Genomic DNA, 18557 nt, shown 5'->3' on the forward strand with positions numbered 1-18557 from the left:
TCATTAGAGCAGACTGTCTCTGTTCTAGGCACACACTAGTACAGTGTGGACACACTCATTAGAACAGATTGTCTATGGTGTAGGCACACACTAGTACAATGTGGACACACTCATTAGAACAGTTGTTAAAGGCATTATCCTACTTGGAAACAAACGATACAATTGCATCTAATTTTATGGGTTTCTTTCCTGGGAATACTAAAGTGTCCAAGAGAGCAAAGTAAGGACTGTGGTTCCTGAGTCACTGTGTCACTGTCAGTTGGCAAGGAAGAAAAAAGGACTACAACACAATATACACGGCCCCATAGCCAACCTCAGACTTCAATAATGAAAGGTGCTCAAGAAAATATCACTACATATTTAAAGGATTATAAGAACGAAAATGAATAGCTGGATGGAGCTTCCTTAAAAACACGGTAGTGACTAGAAAAGAGATGGTCTTGGAATGACATGAGGCTTCCTGTATCGACAGCATGTGCACACCCATATGTGCAGGTGGTTTTGTGCAGAGATGTCAATATATGTGAACCAAAGACTATCACCTGACCCACCATCTCACACACATCAGGTATAAGTACATGTATGGAATGGAGACTCCATGTCAGCATACACATTACCATCCTTCCACACAGCACCACATCAATTATGTGACTCTCAAAGGCACAAGATTTCATTCTGAAACATTAGACAAAATGGCTAATTTGAAAAGTGGATAAAAAAAATTTACTGTTGTAACTCAAGAGTGTAAAGGGCTTGCAAACATTGTTGTTAATTATGTATTACAGCTGTCCTTCATAAAGTTAATTACTAATAGCTGAAAGGCAACAGAATCTATTTGCATATGTACATGAAAGGCATGACACATGCAAAAATATGATTTTAATTAGCATTCTATGATATGAAAGGCTACAAATCAAATTGGCATGTTATAAGACTCTTAACATTAAACACTGAATTCATCTGGACATGTTTGCACAAATGGGCAATGTGAAGAATGTTGAGTAATGCAGCCTTTCAGTAAGATTTGCAACTAAAAGCCAAAGCCAAAGAATCTCTACAATCACACAATCTTCATTTTGAAAATATCACTTACTTATTTACTTTCATATAATACTGGGAAAGTGTGTAGAGAAAAATATATTTGCATTTTTAAATAATTTTTACTTCATTATTCAAATAAACTTGCATATACTGAGAACACCATTCATTCTGTTTTACATAGTAGGCAGTAACAACTATGACAATAGATGCTTTACAACCAAGAATAGCTGGTCGCATCATCAATCATTATAATGGAAAGATAATAATCACATTTAAAGAATCAAACTGTGATAATATTAAGTGGTGAGCGAAAAAACAACAGCATAAGATGTTCTATATTTGTTTCTGCTTGATTTGGAAAGAATAAATAACATTTTTCATTTCCTGAAAAAAGAATACAGCAATAACAACAGTCCATTTAAGTCATAACTTTCCTACTGTCCTCCATTTTCCAATAATTAAAAAAACATAAAGCTAATAGCAAAGAGCAAAGGTTAAAAACCCAAAGCTGCAGAGCACAGCTTACTCATGTGACCAAGTACAATTTAAGAGTTTTGAACTCAGAAACCAGAGTGCAGTTTTTTAATAGAGACCATTTATTAATTAGAATGCTAAGTTTAAAATAAAAATCAAGCAAAAATGTTCCAACACACAGGAGACGAAAGTCTAGCCCACACATTCTAAGTCTGTAAGGGGATTCTATTGTTAAAAACTCAAGAGGCAGGTTTTTACTCTTGAGGAATATTGGAGAAAATGGAAAATTTATGCAGTCTAGAACATGAGTTTATGTTCAACTGCAAAATATTTCATCCAGTTTAACCTAAATGGCAATTCTTTATATTTGGCTCTTTAAAATATGACCAGTGTGATACTTTTGATATAACTGTGAGTATATAAAAATACCCAGCTGACCAAAGAGAAAACAACTGAAAGAGATATGCTCCACTGACTAACAGACATACTACTTTAACATAATCTGTGTGTTGACACATGCTTGACAGACTAAATAAACAAAACTAATTATTTTAAAACTTTGATTACCTAATTTTAACTGATTTGCACATAAGCAAATCAGCCTACTTCCATTTTGGGTTTAATAGTCATCTTATAGTAAAGACAAACTAGGTTCAATCCTACCTATGACTCAATCTATGTTTCTCAAGGATGGGGTTATGCCCCACTGGACTACAAATGGTTCTGTACTGTCTGTCCCAAGAAACTGCACTAATGTCTTTGTTTCAAAAAGTTGTATGGCTACCACCTTACAATCACCTCTTTGTTTCAGAAGGTCAGTATAACTAACTTAGGAAGCTTACGTTCTGCTTCTAGAACAGTGCCTATCTTGCCCACCAAATCTCCTATTTGGAAACTCCTTACCCCTGAGCTACAAAAACCTCTGCCTCACATCCAGTGCTAAGCTCTTGAACCCCAGCTCTTGGGAGCTGGCAGGCCATGATGGTTTGGATCAGTGGTCTTTTTTCCTGGTGTCTTTGGGGCTAACTCGAGTGCCTGATGGTTTGGATCAGTGGTCATTTTTCCTGGCGTCTTTGGGGCTAACTCGAGTGCCTGAAACTGTGTCACTTAAAACGGGTTCGGCTGTGAAAAGCACATGACAGTGCTAACATTTACATTCTAGTTTTCAAAAATATGATTTCTTTTTATACTCACAGTTCAAAATAGCTTTTCTACACTATAGATTATGAAAGCATCTCTTTCAGTCTTTTTAATGTGTTTTAATGATATACCATTCTCTCTATTTCACTGTCATGGATGGTAATCTGCCTTATCAGAGTAATTCAGCATCATAAGCACAGAGAGAGATGAGAAGCAACAAAACTTCAGTGCTGCCCTGCTTGCCTCTCTAACTCACACCTGTGCATAAGGCAGGGCGCTGACATGCTGGTGCCAGGAGCCAGACCTAACCTGGGCCACGCACACCCTGCTGCACAGGCTGCACCACAAACGCATGCTCTCCTGAGAGCTGGCTGCCTTCACGTCTACTCTCCTTTCTCTGTGGCATTATCACTTTCAACTCTCCCACTTACAAAATTCTTACAATTTCTCCTACATAAGTATTAATTGGGCTGAGCATTGCCTAAATCCCAAGTTCAAACTTGAGCACAGCCATCTGAAGGGTACACAACACTTTGAAAAAAAGACAAGTTATGAAGCATCTGATCTTGTTCAAAGACAGCATGAAGCAAACACTGAAACACAGCATCCTGCTGCTCACTCACATCACCCAACCAGGGAACACACTGACATCCTGCTGAGACACCAGCACTCGCCTATCCAGGGACCCTACAGTTCCCACGCAGTTGCACAGAGGACAAATCACACTCAGTAATCACATGAGTGATCCAAAAATCAAATTATTAACATTTTAATAATCTACTAAAGTAAAAGGTCACCAAAAAAAAAAAAAAAAAAAAAAAAAAAACCAACCAACCAAACAAAAAAACCAACAGGCCATGAGACTAGCTGACAAAGGCTAATGACTTAATACAAGAAAGTGCCTACAACCATAAAAATGTGTGGGACTACTTCAGTCAATGTGAACACCTTCTATTGTACTAGCCAGAGTAATGTTGGTTCTTTAAGGGACACAAGGAAGCCTGAGGAAGGCCAATTCTGGCTCTTCATTTAGTACAGGGTGAAGGTGATGACGTTGTGTACCTTCACCCATTCTAATGACCCAAAGCAAATGAAGTCTTCTACAGGAGGGCTGTAATAAAGAAAAAGTCCTGAGAGTCCTGGCTCCTGACAGTCAGGATGGCAGTGCGAGATCTGAACCCTGGCAGTAGCATGGTCCTTGGCACCATCTAGTCAATGATTTGGATTCACCTAAAAAGACATGTGGTTAGATAAAGAACTCTAACTCCAAAATACCTACATTCATCTTGGTAATAGTACAGTGAAAAAATTCTGAAATAAAGTTTAGCTTATACATGACAGGGCTTAGAAATGTCACCAATAAGCTACCTCAAACAACATTCCATGTTAAAATCACTCCCCTCAAAAATCAATTCACATACCCAACTTTTCTCAAAGGAATGGTCCCCATAGACTCCTGTGTGAATGGCTCATAATAAGTGGTACTATTAGGAGGTGTGGCCTTGTTAGATAAGTGTGGCCTTACTGAAGGAAGTGTGTCAGTGTGGGGACAGGTCTCAGAAACTTGAACCAGTTTATTTCCTGATGCTTGTAGATCCCGATGTAGAACTCTCAGCTTCTTATCAGTACCTCCGAACCACTTGTAGATCCCGATGTAGAACTCCCAGCTTCTTATCAGTACCTCAGAACCACTTTTACCAGAGCACGGCCATGCTTCCCACCATGACAATAACGGGCTAAACCTCTGAACTGAAAGGCAGACTCAATTAAAGGTTTCCCTTTGTAAGAGTTGCCATGGTAGAGAAATTGTTTAATAAAAGCAAACATAATATGTTTGTAGTTTCCAGTTCATTTTCTTTCCTCAACTGAATTTTGAAACTCCATCATAATGCAATGTAAGCATTACCCACTCATCCTGAGATGAGGGAGAATCGAAGCTGGAGAAAGGTAAGTCATTGTGGCATTTTGGAGAAAATGTAGCAAAGAAGCTGAAAATGCAAAAGTAGGGTTAGTGCCCAGTGGCCTTTCTACAGAGCTCTGCAACCCTAACAATGAGGAAGGACAACCCACTGCAAAGTAAGACACGCGAGGAGTGACGAGTTCAAGCACACAGTCACTCAGCACAGCAGCGCCTTCTCAAAAAGAATAAACTAAGAAGGAAAAATCCAGCAACTGATATAAAAAAAGGATTGACAAAGTATGCGATATTAAAAAGAGAACACACAGAGACATACACATACTCATGGCCATATATTCTCTGTGCTGGTATTTCTAGTCAACTTGACACATTAGCTAGAGTCATCTGGGAAGAGGGAACCATAACTTATAAAATTTCCCCTCCAAATTGGCTAGTAGGCAAGTCTATGGGACATTTCCTTGATTAATAATTGATATATAAGGGCCCAGCTCACCATGACTGATGCCACTTCAAGTAGGTGGTCCTGGGCAGAGCGCTGTGCACAGTACGCCAGAAAGCAGCAGCCTTCACGGCCTGTCTCAGTTCCTGCCTCCAGACTCTGGCCATGAGGTCCTGTGCTGACTTCTATTGCTGACTAATGGAAAGGGCTCAGTAGAAATCAGCCCTTCCAGTCCCATGTTGCTACTGGTCACGGTGTTTAGCACAGCAGTAAAAAGCAGAGACAAGCTGCATCATCTGAGTATGTATGAAAGCACACAGTCTCCACAAAGTTCTTTAAGCCTCCTGAAAAAATATTTTGATTTGCTGACATGCAGGTTAAATGAACAAAATTGGAATTTTTCACTGATAGATAAAACCAGTGTTTTTACCTATCAATATTTTATCTTGCAAATAAAGGACAAAAAAATACACAACCACATGAGGTTTGTTGAATTCACATTCTGAAGTTAAAAGGAATGTTAAAGAAGGAACAAAATCTATTTCTCAAACTCTTTTCTAAAATAACTTGTGGGTTAGAACAACTATGTCTGTCATTGTTTCTTTCTATCTCCTAGCATATCCATAGGGTTCTATCAACCTTTGGTTATAATTATCACACCGACTGGCCCTGACCACCACATCTGGAATAGATCCTACAGTGTTCCAGAAGCTGGGGATATAGCTCATTTAGACGAACACTTGTTTAGCATGTATCAAGCTTTGGACACTTGCAAGCCAGGTACAGGGGCATATGCAGCCATGGAGCACCTGGGTGGAGTGAGGACCAGCCATTCAAGCATACCTCAGCTTCACGTGAGGTCGGGGCTGCCTTGAGATATATGAGACTATGGCTCAGGAAAACTATCAACAGCACACAGTTTTATTTAGTAGAAAATTATTTTTATATATTAAAATTTTAATTATTTTTTCTGGATAACTGTACTAGTCCATGAATATAAACCTTATTTTATTTACTGAAAATCTCATGAAGTAAAAAAACAAAAATGTAATTATTACCATTCTCAAGACTGTAAATACCATTTATTGTATCTCACTCGTAGCAAAGCACTATAGACTTTCAAATACCTAACTACATCCTAAATTATACTGAAAGCAATCCATATTATGGTTGTTACTGGTTTTGTTTGTATTTATAGTTAAAGAGAGGGAGAAGGAATTAAATGTATTGGGTATTTTATGTATACCAATTAACTTAAATCTGCCAATATTTTATTCATGAGAAAAATCTGTGTCATGTACATATTAAGTATTTAAGAAGGATTATAAAAGAACAATTCTAACAAATACCTCTGTAACCTTAATTTTAAGGTGCTGAGCTGGGTCTGGTGGCATATTCTGTAATGCTATCTATGATGGAGGCTAGGATAGAAAAATGAGAAGTTTCAAAGGAGCTTGGTTTACATAAAGAATTACTCAAAAAAATGGAAAAGAAAAATGAAGCACCTTGAATTAAATAGAGAAATGGTAAGAAGAAAATATCTAAAACAGTTAACAACCTAAGAAAAATGCTTAAGTGTGAAGTATTTCAAGAAATGACGTAACTCTCAATAAATGATTGCTATTAATAAATTAAGGCTCTCTTCCCACTGAAGCATGTAATTCTGGTATCGCCTTTATTGATTAAATCTGCAGGTGCTAATACATACAAGGGTGTTTATGTTGAGGAATAAAGCACTAATCAATAAATCCAACAACAACAGAAAAACAGATTTCCAGCTTTGTATGCAATTTGTTTTCATATTTCATGGCTAACATTTTGTGTACATCGGGGTGAAACAGCATATGATGTAGGAGAAGGCACATGGAGCAGTGAGTACCCTAAGCCCTGTGCAGTATTCTAAGGATCTGTGAGATGCTCAGCCTAATGGCTCAGACCAGCAGGACAAAAGGTTCCACTCAGGAACTGGCACCACCATAAAGCATTCAAAGAGAATTTCTTCTAAAAAGTTTGCTCACAAATATAGTAAGCTGTCTCAACTCCATGTAGTTGAATTAGAAGATCCAAAGAAAGGAACTGAAATGTGAGTATTTTGCAGAAATGAAGAGCAAAAATAACGTTGCAAAATTTAACAGTAAATTCCAAGAGCTCAAAAACTCAACACATTGCAACGAGTGTAAGCACAGATATAATACACAAAAAAGTCCAAAAAGTAAACAACACAGGGCTGGAGAGATGACCCCGCAGTTAGGAGCACTGACTGCTCTTCCAAAGGTCCTGAGTTCAATTCCTAGAAACGACAGAGTTGCTCACAGCCATCTGTAATGGGATCTGATGGCCTCTTCTGGAGTGTCTGAAGACAGTGACAGTGTACTCACATAAATAAAATAAATAAATAAATCTTTAAAAAGTAAACAAAAATAGTTATAGCAAACCTAAGATAAGAATGACAAAAGATTTACAGAAGCAAAGAAAAGACCTTAAGAAACAGCAGCTGCCATCTTGTACCTGGCGAGTACGGACCGCAGCCACAAATGGCAGCAGACACAGCTCTACAGAAGCAAACTTGGCAAGTCAACATGAAGCTCTGAGTTCAGATCCCCAAGCCCAGATTTACATAAGCCAAGACTTGTGATATGTGCATAGTGATCAAGTGTGCCGTCAGGGACAGAGCAGAGGATGGCTGGGGTGGGCTAGTTGACAGACACAGTGAAAAGTGTGTTTCAAGGAGCAGACCTGACATCCTCCTCTGATGTCTGCAAACGCACACATGGACAAGCACCCACTCCTACATATGCATCACACACAGAAGATCCACTCACATGTTCTCATTAAAGTCCATGTAGAAAGACAGAAAGAACAAGATAAAGGGAGAGAGGAAAGGTGGTAGAGAGACAGAAAACAGATAAAACACAAAATGTATGACAGGCCTAACACTAGACATCATATAAAAAGCAAAGTTTTATTAAAAATTAAATTTATATATCTTATTATACCAAAACATCAACATTCTCCTCTTTTGGAGACAAAATCAAAAACTGAAAGAAAACCTTGGAAATCTTGTATGTGGTAAGATATTTCTAAAATATATACAGAAACCTTAGGTTCAATAAGAAACAGGAAGCTATATATTCTAACATGACCAGAAGACGTCCAGGAACCTTCACCACTGAGGAAAGTTAAGACACACGGAGTTATTCTAACTGACCAGAAGATGTCCAGGAACCTTCACCAGGAACCTTAAGACACACAGAGTCACAGAAAATAGTGAACAGCCCAGCAAAAAAATTCAAAGGCAATGTAGAATGGGGTTCTGGAGCATCCAATAATAGGAGAAAAAAGACAGAAAACACCTGAGTGTCCTGTCAAGTTCACAGAATAGGAGCAATCAAACACTTCTAGTTAGAATATAACCAGGGAAATCGAGAGAAACCAGAACTATTAAAAATATTCATGTGCGAGCAACCCCTGTAGAGACCTAAAGCTACGACAAGCACCTCGACATGATACAGCATGGATGCTCAGAAGAACAGAGGAGACTATTGAGCCAGCAGGTTGAGACTATTAACAAAAGAACAACAGAGGAGACTATTGAGCCAGCAGGTTGAGACTATTAACAAAGGGCTTTAACTATGTCAAGGACCCAAATATGACATCACAGTAACAAAATGTGAAGTGGAACAACATCAAAAGAAGAAATGAGGGGCTGGAGAGATGGCTCAGCAGTTAAGAGCATGGACTGCTCTCCCAGAGGTGCTGAGTTCAATCCCCAGCAACAACATGGTGGCTCACAACCATCTGTAATGGAATCTGATGCCCTCTTCTGGTGTGTCTGAAGACAGTGACAGTGTACTTATATACATACAATAAATATATCTTTCAAAAAAAAAATCTATCAGCCAGGCAATGGTGGCACACGCCTTTAATCCCAGCACTTGGGAGGCAGAGGCAGGCAGATTTCTGAGTTCGGGGACAACCAGAGCTACACAGAGAAACCCTATCTCGAAAAACAAACAAACAAATAAATAAATAAATAAGTAAATAAATAAATAAAAATTAACAACCACACCAAAACAAAAAACAAAACAAAACAAAAAAAGGAATGAGAAATCAGTAAACATAAAGTTTTTGCTCTAGCTTAAAAAACAGAATTTAAAAAAAAAAGTTCAAAAGAAGAAGAGGGACTGGATATAAGCCATGGGAAAAAACGAGCATTAATAAGCATCAAATGAGAGTCCTAATGAGTAGGATGAAAAAAATAAGGAAGGCTAATGGAAAAATATAACATCATGTAAAAAACATTTGCAACATCCATGAAACAAGCAAACATGGAAAACATCTACAAAGACAGACAACATAACCACCCTTCCTACAATGCCAAACACCGAAGGGAGCCTCAAGAGAGCAACAGAAAGCCTACCCTGCATTAGATTAGTAGGTGTGCTGCTCGTTAGGATTAGTAGGTGACTTAAGACTCAAAACTATTCAAGACAGAAAGACAAGATATTCAAAATAACACACACACACAGGCACATACACACGTACATGCACACACACACATACAGGAATTAGATGAATAAATAAAAACTAAAGAGTATAAATACAAACACAAGGAGATAAGAAGATAGTCAGATCAATAAAACCCAACAAATTCATAGTCAGCAAATGAGCCCAAGAAGAAACAGTAAAGATAACCTTAGGCTGAGACTGAAGGGCAGGGACTGACTTCCACATGAAGAAATAGAAGCCAGAACTAATAGTGACTACCTGGATAAATGACAAGAAAACACAAAACTATCTTTTATTTCTACCTTTAATTTCTTGCTAGGTTGAAAGATACCGACTTAGAGTAACAATTACAACAGGACATAAAATGTATTAAAAAAAACCTGAATCATAGTAATAAAACAGAGGAAGGGAAAATGAAGCTACACAGAAGCAAAGCTTTGCAGAGTTGAAATTAATTTGGTATTCAACAAACTATAATAATATAACTTACAATGTTTACTGTCATCCCCAGGGTAAAAATTAAGAAAATTTAAATACATAAAATTTACATGCATATATAAATTATATATATGTATATATATTATATACTCATACATTTATATATATGAAAGTACAAATCGAATTAAAAAGATAAATAAGAAAATGCCAACATAACATACAAAATAAAATAGAATATGGTAAAACAGAGGAACAAAGGAGGCATTGGGATGGAAAGAAAGACAACCTCCCAACCAGCAAATGCATGTCCATAGGCAAGAGTAAGGAAATGGCCTTAAACACTCCAATCAAAATGCAGAGAGAATGTATTTTAAAGTGAAAAGATTCCAGGGGCTGGGAAAGTATTTACCTTATACACATGAGGACTTGAGTTTCAGTTGACAAAATGCCCTCATTACATATGTCTGGTGGGCAAGCCTATGGTACGCTGCTTTGATTGATGATCAATGTTCACTATGGGAAGTGCCACTTCTGGGGTGGTGGACCTGGCTGCTGTAAGAAAGTAGGCTGAACGAGGCATGAGGAGCAAGCCAGTAACCATTACTGCACCACAGCCTCTAGACCAGCTCTTGCCTCTGAGTTCCTATCATGACCTTCTTCAGTGAAGAACCAGGATTTGGAACCTTAAGTTGAAATAGCCCCCTTGCTCCAGAAGTCGCATTTTGGTTACAGTATTTATCACAGCAACAAAACCCCTAAGGTACAAACACCCCTTAATAGCCATATGCTAGTAAGAGGTATTAAACACAACTTTCCAATGACTCAAATAATGGTGGGAAGTATGGTGCAATCAGTAACCAAAAGAAAGATAATGTACATATATGAATACAAAACAAAACAGCTTACTAAGACAAAAAGCCATACTGACGCAAGTAATGGGCAATTTCTCAATTCTGAACAAGTAGATCTAGCACCGGAAAGAACAACAACAAAACCTATTTGTACACCTACACAGAAAAGCAAAGCTGACAGAACTGGACGAAGATGTAGAAATTCAAACAATAAACTGTAAGTAGCTTAAAAATTGCTACTTCAAAAATATGTCCCACAGTCAAAACCATGTCCAATGCACAGCATAGACTCCAAGACTCTCCACAAGTTGGTCAGTGAAGGAACAAGCCACAGAGTGCCATCACAGAAGCCTATATAATAAATTCATAAATCTTTGAAATTAGGATCTGGAGAGATGGCTGAGCAGTGGACGATGCTTGACTCTCTTTTGACAACATAGGTCTAGGACTTGGCTTCCAGCACCCAAGGCAGGACGCTAACATCAATGGCCTGCAACTCCCAGTCCAGGGCCTTCAGTGCACTCTTCTAATCCTTGAGTAACCAGCCCTGAACATCCATGTGAACAACACTACATAAACTAAGCGCATGTACACACACACATAAATCTTTAAACTGAAATTAATTAATATGTATCAATTAAAGAAGATTCTCATAAATAAGCAGTGGATCAAAGAAGAAAATAAGAGCAAGTTTAGAATACACTGAGATAATGAAACATAAGAAAGAAGACATCAAAAGTGACATGAAGAAGTACAGAAAGCTATGGTAAGGAAGACACTACAAGCCTTGCAAAAGAGGGCACACCCCACTAAGATCATCACCACAAAGGAACTGAGAGTTGGAGAAAAATTCTTATTTGTAAGCATCTATATTTGAAAAGAAAAACATAATATTACCAAAAGAAATAAAGCACAAAATATCAGGAAGAAAAAAGTAAAAACCAGAACACTTAAATAAAATGTTACAGAGATAAGGGAGAAAAGTCATCTCCTAAGTTGGTTATGAGAAAAGAAAGAATACAAATTCAAGCTTAGTGTCATTAGGGGAGGGGCCAAGGAAGAACAAGGGGGCTGACAGTTGTGATTGAAAGAGGAGCACTAATACTAAATTAACCAAGATAAAGCCTCTGAAAAGTACTGTGAACACGGGCACTCGACAAGCTGGATAGAGCATAGGACAAATGGTTAACTGAAAGGAGACAAAATAATTACACAACATAAAGACATGAATATTTAAGCACTTAGAAACATATATATGTATATATATACAATAAATATATTATAAATATCTATCATATGAGTTTATATAGAAACTCAAAATTTTTTTAAATAAAAATACAGCTCAACTTAAAAGTTGGCAAAGGGTCTGAACAATAATTTTCTGCTAAAAATATAAAAACAGACAATGAGAAAATTAAATGCAATAATATTCAGGGAAGTCTAATCCAAACTTGAATGAGGGACACATCACTTAAACCCACTAGATTGGCTATAACTTAAAAAGACAATGTCAAGTGGGGATAGCACTAGAGGGGATAAACACATGGCACAGCCATAATGGAAAGCCATTAGTGGCTACAAACTTCAACACTGTTACCACACAAACCCGCAATCTCATTTCCAGACCCACAGGCTTTGAAGACCTTGTATCCACACAAACTGGTATAATTCACAGAACTATAAACCATGACATGATAAAATCAGTAAGACTCCAGACCTCTGCAAATTGCTGAATGGATAAATTTCTACATCCCTATACTGTGGCTTTAGCCAGTCATAAGTAGCCATATGTGCCATGTATAATATATATGAACTGTGAAAAGATCGTGCAAACTGAGTGAAATTAAATAGGAAACAACATATGAAATACGATATTATCTTCCTGGTACTAAAGGTCTACAAGGAATATATAAGAAGGAGACCAGATTACTCTCAAATACTCACAGAACATTTCATCCATGCTCAACTGAGAAAGAGCCATTCCCATCACTCAGTTAAAAGCTCATTTCAAATTCTGCAGACTGTATATCACAACAAAAGTATTTTTAAAAACCAACAGTTCTACAGCAGGTAAGACAAGAATTTAGCCTACTCTTGGAGAAAAGGTGAAATTCAATGATAACTAGGATTCACCAAGAAAAGATGCACAGCATAAGGTCAATGTGAAAAAAGGTATTCAGTCAAGGAACATTTCATGCATACAAAGAGTAAGAACTCACAGGACAGAGAATATAGTTGAAGGCTGTTACAATTGTGACAGACATAGAAGACAATGATAACATTTTGAGTAAGATCTGAATTTTCCTTGCAGGGAAACAGAACAGAACATGTGCTGGTAAACAGATGTAAGAAGAGTAGAATTCACTGAAAGGAGACGCTCTGGTTGTGGACTCAACCCACACGAAGGGAAAATTTTATACTAGTCTTACTCTATTAGAAGAACCTAGCACTGACCTTCAGTCTGACCTTGTGCCCTGAGCAAACCTTGGGGCTAGCTCCATGTCCAGTCCCACCAACACCCAGAGGAAGCTCAACTCCCAGGTGCTCTAACACACCAAGAATCACAGGTGAGGAGGCCACAACATCAGCCCCAACACCCAGAGTAACTAGGACCCCTGGGATCCCTGGGATCCAGAGACCCAGAAACTCCAACCCAATCAGTGGCAAGGGTTCCATCCACTTTGAACCTGCATGAAGAGCAGACCTAGGGCACTGGCTCAGCACCTACTCCTACAACACCCAGAGGGAGCCCGACTCCTGGGTGCTCTGAAATGCCCAGGATCACTGGAGAGGCAACAGCATCCACCCCAACACCCTGTGTAACTGGGTCCCCCAGGATCCAGGGACATAGAAACCTCCACCCAGCCAGTGGCATGCACTCCTTCTGGTCTGAACCTGTGCCCACAGGAGACCTGGGGTGCTGACTCGACACCCGCTCTTACAAAACAGAGACGGAGTCAGATTCCCAGGAGACCAGACACATGAAGGAGCACTGGAGCTCTGACACACTCAAGATCACAATTGAGGCAACAACATCTTTCCCAAAACCCAGAGTAATTGAGACCCCCCAACACAGGAACCAGGGAAACACAAACCCCCACCCAGCCAGTGGCACGGATTCCTTCTACCTTGCACCTGTGCCCAGAGCAAACCTAGGGATCTGGCTCCCTATCTACAACAGCAACACACAGAGACAGCTTGACTCCCAGGATACAACAGTCTATATCAGGAGCTTGGTCACACGAGGATTTCGGGATCCCAGAGGCAGCTTGATTCCCAGGAGCTCTGACACACCCAGTATCTCAGGAGCTTGGTCACACCAAGATTTCAGAATCTCAGAGGCAGCTTGGCTCCCAGGAGCTCTGAAACATCCAGGAGCTCAGGATCCCAGAATTCCAGAATCACATGATCCCAGAGACAGCTGGACTCTGAGGAGTTTGGACACAACCAGGATCACAGGATGGACAGGCTCCAGTCAGAGACATCAAGGGCAGGCAGAACTAGAGATAACTAGATGGCCAGAGGCAATCCAAAGAACATGAGCAACAGAAACCAAGGCTACATGGACTCAGCAGAACCCAGTTCTTCCACTACAGCAAGTGCTGGATACCCCATCACACTGGAAAAGCAAGACTCGGATTTAAAAATCACATCTCATGACGATGATAGAGGACTTTAAGAAGGACATAAATAAGTCCCTTAAAGAAATACAGGAGAACACAGGTAAACTGGTAGAAGATCTTAAAGAGAAAACACAAAAATACCTTAAAGAATTACAGGAAAACACAACCGAACCGGTAAAGGAATTAAACAACACCATCCAGGATCTAAAAATGGAAATAGAAACAATAAAGAAGATCTAAAAATGGAAATAGAAACAATAAAGAAATCACAAAGGGAAACAACCCTGGAGATACAAAACCTAGGAAAGAGATCAGGAGTCTCAGATGCAAGCATCACCAACAGAATATAAGAGATGGAAGAGAGAATTTCAGGTGCAGAAGATACCATAGAACCAAAGAAAATGCAAAATGCAAAAACCTCCTACCCTAAAATATTCAGGAAATCCAAGAAACAATGAGAAGACCAAACCTAAGGATAATAGGTATAGGAGAGAGTGAGGACTCCCAAATTAATAGTAAATGTCTTCAATAAAATTATAGAAGAAAACTTCCCTAACCTAAAGACAGTGATGCCGTGAACATACAAGAAGCCTATAGAACTCCAAATACACTGGGCCAGAAAAGAAATTCCTCCTATCACATAATCAAAACAGCAAATGCACAAAATGCACCAAAGGCACAAAAGAATATTAAATGCAGGAAGGAAAAAAAGTCAAGTAACATACAAAGGCAGACCTATCAGAATTACACCAGACTTCTCAACAGAGACTATGAAAGCCAGAAGTTCCTAGGCAGATGTCATACAAACCCTAAGAGAACACAAATGCCAACCCAGGTTACTACACCTAGTAAAACTCTCAATTGCCATAGATGGAAAAACCAAGATGTTACATGACAAAAACAAATTTACACAGTATCTTCCACAAATCCAGCACTACAAAGGATAATGCCTGAAAACTCCAACACAGGGAGAGAAATTACACCCTAGAAAAAGCAAGAAAGTAAACTTCTTTTAACAAACCCAAAAGAAGACAACCATGCAAACATAATTCTACCTCTAACAACAAAAATAACAGGAAACAACAATGACTTTTCCTTAATATCTCTTAATATCAATAGACTCAACTCTCCAATAAAAAGGAATACAATGACAGACTGGATTCTTAAACAGGACCCGGCATTTTGGTGCATACAGGAAATACACACCAGTGACAAAGACAGACATTACCTCAGATTAAAAGGCTGGAAAACGATTTTCCAAGCAAATGGTCCCAAGACACAAACTGGAGTAGCTACCCTAATATTGAATAAAATTGACTTTCAACCCAAAGTTATCAAAAAAGATAAGGAAGGACACTTCACACTTGGCAAAAGAAAGATCTACCAAGATGAACTCTCAATCCTGAACATCTATGCTCCAAATGCAAGGGTACCAACATTTATAAAACAAACTTTAATAAAGCTCAAAGCACACACTGCACTTCACACAACAATTGTGGGAAAGAGTTCAACACCCCACTCTCATTAATGGACAGATCATGGAAAGAGAAACAAAACAGAGACACAGAGAAATTAACAGATGTTATGAGCAAGAGGATTTAACAGTTATCTATAGAACATTTCATCCTAAAACAAAAGAATATACCTTGTTTGTAGCTCCTCATGGTACCTTCTCCAAAATTGACCATATAGTCAGTCACAAAAGTGGCCTCAACAAATACAAGACTGAAATAATCCCATACACCTACCAGACCATCATGTACAAAGGCTGGTCTGCAATAACAACATAAACAATAGAAACCCCACATACACATGGAAGCTGAGCAACACTTTACTCAATGATAACTTGCTCAAGGAAGAAATAAAGAAATTAAAGTTTTTAGAATTTAATAAAAATGAAGGTACAACATATCAAAACTTATGGGACACAAGGAAAACAGTGGGAAGAGGAAAACTCAAAGCTCTGAGTGCTCCCAAAAACAAGCTGGAAAAAGCATACACTAGTACCTTGACAATACATCATATAGAACAAAAAGAAGCAAGTACACCCAAGAGGAGACAACAGGAAATAATCAAATGCAGGGTGGAAATCTACCAAGTAGAAACAAAAAGAACTATAAAAAAAAAAAAATCAACAAAACAAGGATTTGGTTCTTTGAGAAAATCAACAAGACAGATAAACCCTTAGCCAGATTAACCAGAGGGCACAGTGATGGTATCCAAATTAACAAAATCTGAAATGAAAAGGGAGACATAAAAACAGATATGGAAGAAATTAAAAAAAAAAAATCTTCAAATCCTACTACAAAAGCCTATACTCAACAAAACTGGAATATTCAGATGTTATGGACAATTTTCAAGACAGATACCAGGTGCCAAAGTTAAATCAGGATCAGATAAAACATCTAAACAGTCCTATAACCCCTAAAGAAACAGAAGCAGTCATTAAAAGTCTCCCAACCAAAAAAAATCCAGGACCAGATGGGTTTGGTGCAGAATTCAATCAGACCTTCAAAGAAGACCAATACTCTTCAAACTGTTCCACAAAACAGAAACAGAAAAAATACTACCCAAACTTCATTCTATGAAGCCACAATAATGATTATACCTAAACCATACAAAGACCCCACGAAGAGAATTTCAGACCAATTTCACTTATGAATAGATGTAAAATTATTTAATGAAATTCTTGCAAACAGAATCCAAGAACACATCAAAACCAGCATTCACATGATCAAGTAGGCTTTATCCAAGGGATGCAGGGATGGTTCTGTATATGGAAATCCATCAATGTACTCCACTACATAAATATAAAACTACATGATCATTTTATTAGATGCTGAAAATGCATTTGACAAAATTTAACATCCCTTCATGTTAAAAATCTTGGAAAGATCAGGAATTCAAAGGCCACTTCTAAACATAGGAAAGGCAATATATAGCAAACCAGTAGCCAGCATCAAACAAAATGGAGAGAAACTTGAAGCAATCCCACTAAAATCAGGGACTAGACAAGGTTGCCCACTCTCTCCCAACCCATTCAACATAGTACTTGAAGTCCTAGCCAGAGCAATTAGACAACAAAAGGAGGTCAAATTGGAAAGGAAGAAGTCAAAATACTACTATTTGTAGATGATATGATAGTATACCTAAGTGACCCCAAAAATTCCATCAGAGAGCTCCTAAAACCTGATAAACAACTTCAACAAAGTAGCTGGATATAAAATTAACTCAAGCAAATCAGTGGCCTTCCTCTACTCAAAGGATAAACAGGCTGATTAAGAAATTGGGGAAATGACACCCTTCACAATAGTCACAAATAATATAAAATACCTTTGTGTAACTCTAACCAAGCAAGTAAAAGATCTGTATGACAAGAACTTCAAGTCTCTGAACAAAGAAATCGAGGATCTCAGTAGATGGAAAGATCTCCATGCTCATGGATTGGCAGGATTAACATAGTAAAAATGGCTTTCTTGCTGAAAGTAATCTACAGATTCAGTGCAATCCCCCACCAAAATTCCAACTCAATTCTTCAGAGTTAGAAACAGCAATTTGCAAATTCATTTAGAATAACAAAAAACCAAAGACAGCAAAAATTATTCTCAACAGTAAAAGAACTTCTGGGGGAATCGCCATCCCTGGCCTCAAGCTGTACTACTGAGCAACTGTGATAAAAACTACATGGTATTGGTACAGTGACAGGCAGTTAGTTCAATGAAATACAACTGAAGATCCGGAAATAAATCCACCAACTTATGGTCACTTGATCTTTGACAAAATAGCTAAAACCATCCAGTGGAAAAAAGACAGCATTTTCAACAAATGGTGCTGGCTCAACTGGCAGTTGGCATGTATTAGAATGCAAATCAATCCATTCTTTTCTCCTTGTACAAAGCTCAAATCCAAGTGGATCAAGGACCTCCACATAAAACCAGATACACTGAAACTAATAGAAGAGAAAGAGGGGAAGAACCACTAGCACATGGCCATAGGGGAAATTTTCCTGAACAGAACACTAATAGCTTATGTTCTAAGATCAAAAATTAAAAAATGGAATACTCAATAAAATTCTTGCAAACCGAATCAAAGAACACATCAAAACAATCATCCACCATGATCAA

General features: G+C 38.2%; 1 protein-coding gene across 2 annotated transcripts in view; it reads right to left on the reverse strand.

Moving 5' to 3' along the window:
- Znf407 (zinc finger protein 407) overlaps positions 1-18557 on the reverse strand; it is a 411238-nt gene that overhangs the window by 245520 nt on the left and 147161 nt on the right. The window lies entirely within an intron of this gene.

The sequence above is a fragment of the Mastomys coucha genome, unplaced genomic scaffold (genome assembly GCF_008632895.1).
Source record: "Mastomys coucha isolate ucsf_1 unplaced genomic scaffold, UCSF_Mcou_1 pScaffold13, whole genome shotgun sequence".
Lineage (NCBI taxonomy): Eukaryota > Metazoa > Chordata > Mammalia > Rodentia > Muridae > Mastomys > Mastomys coucha.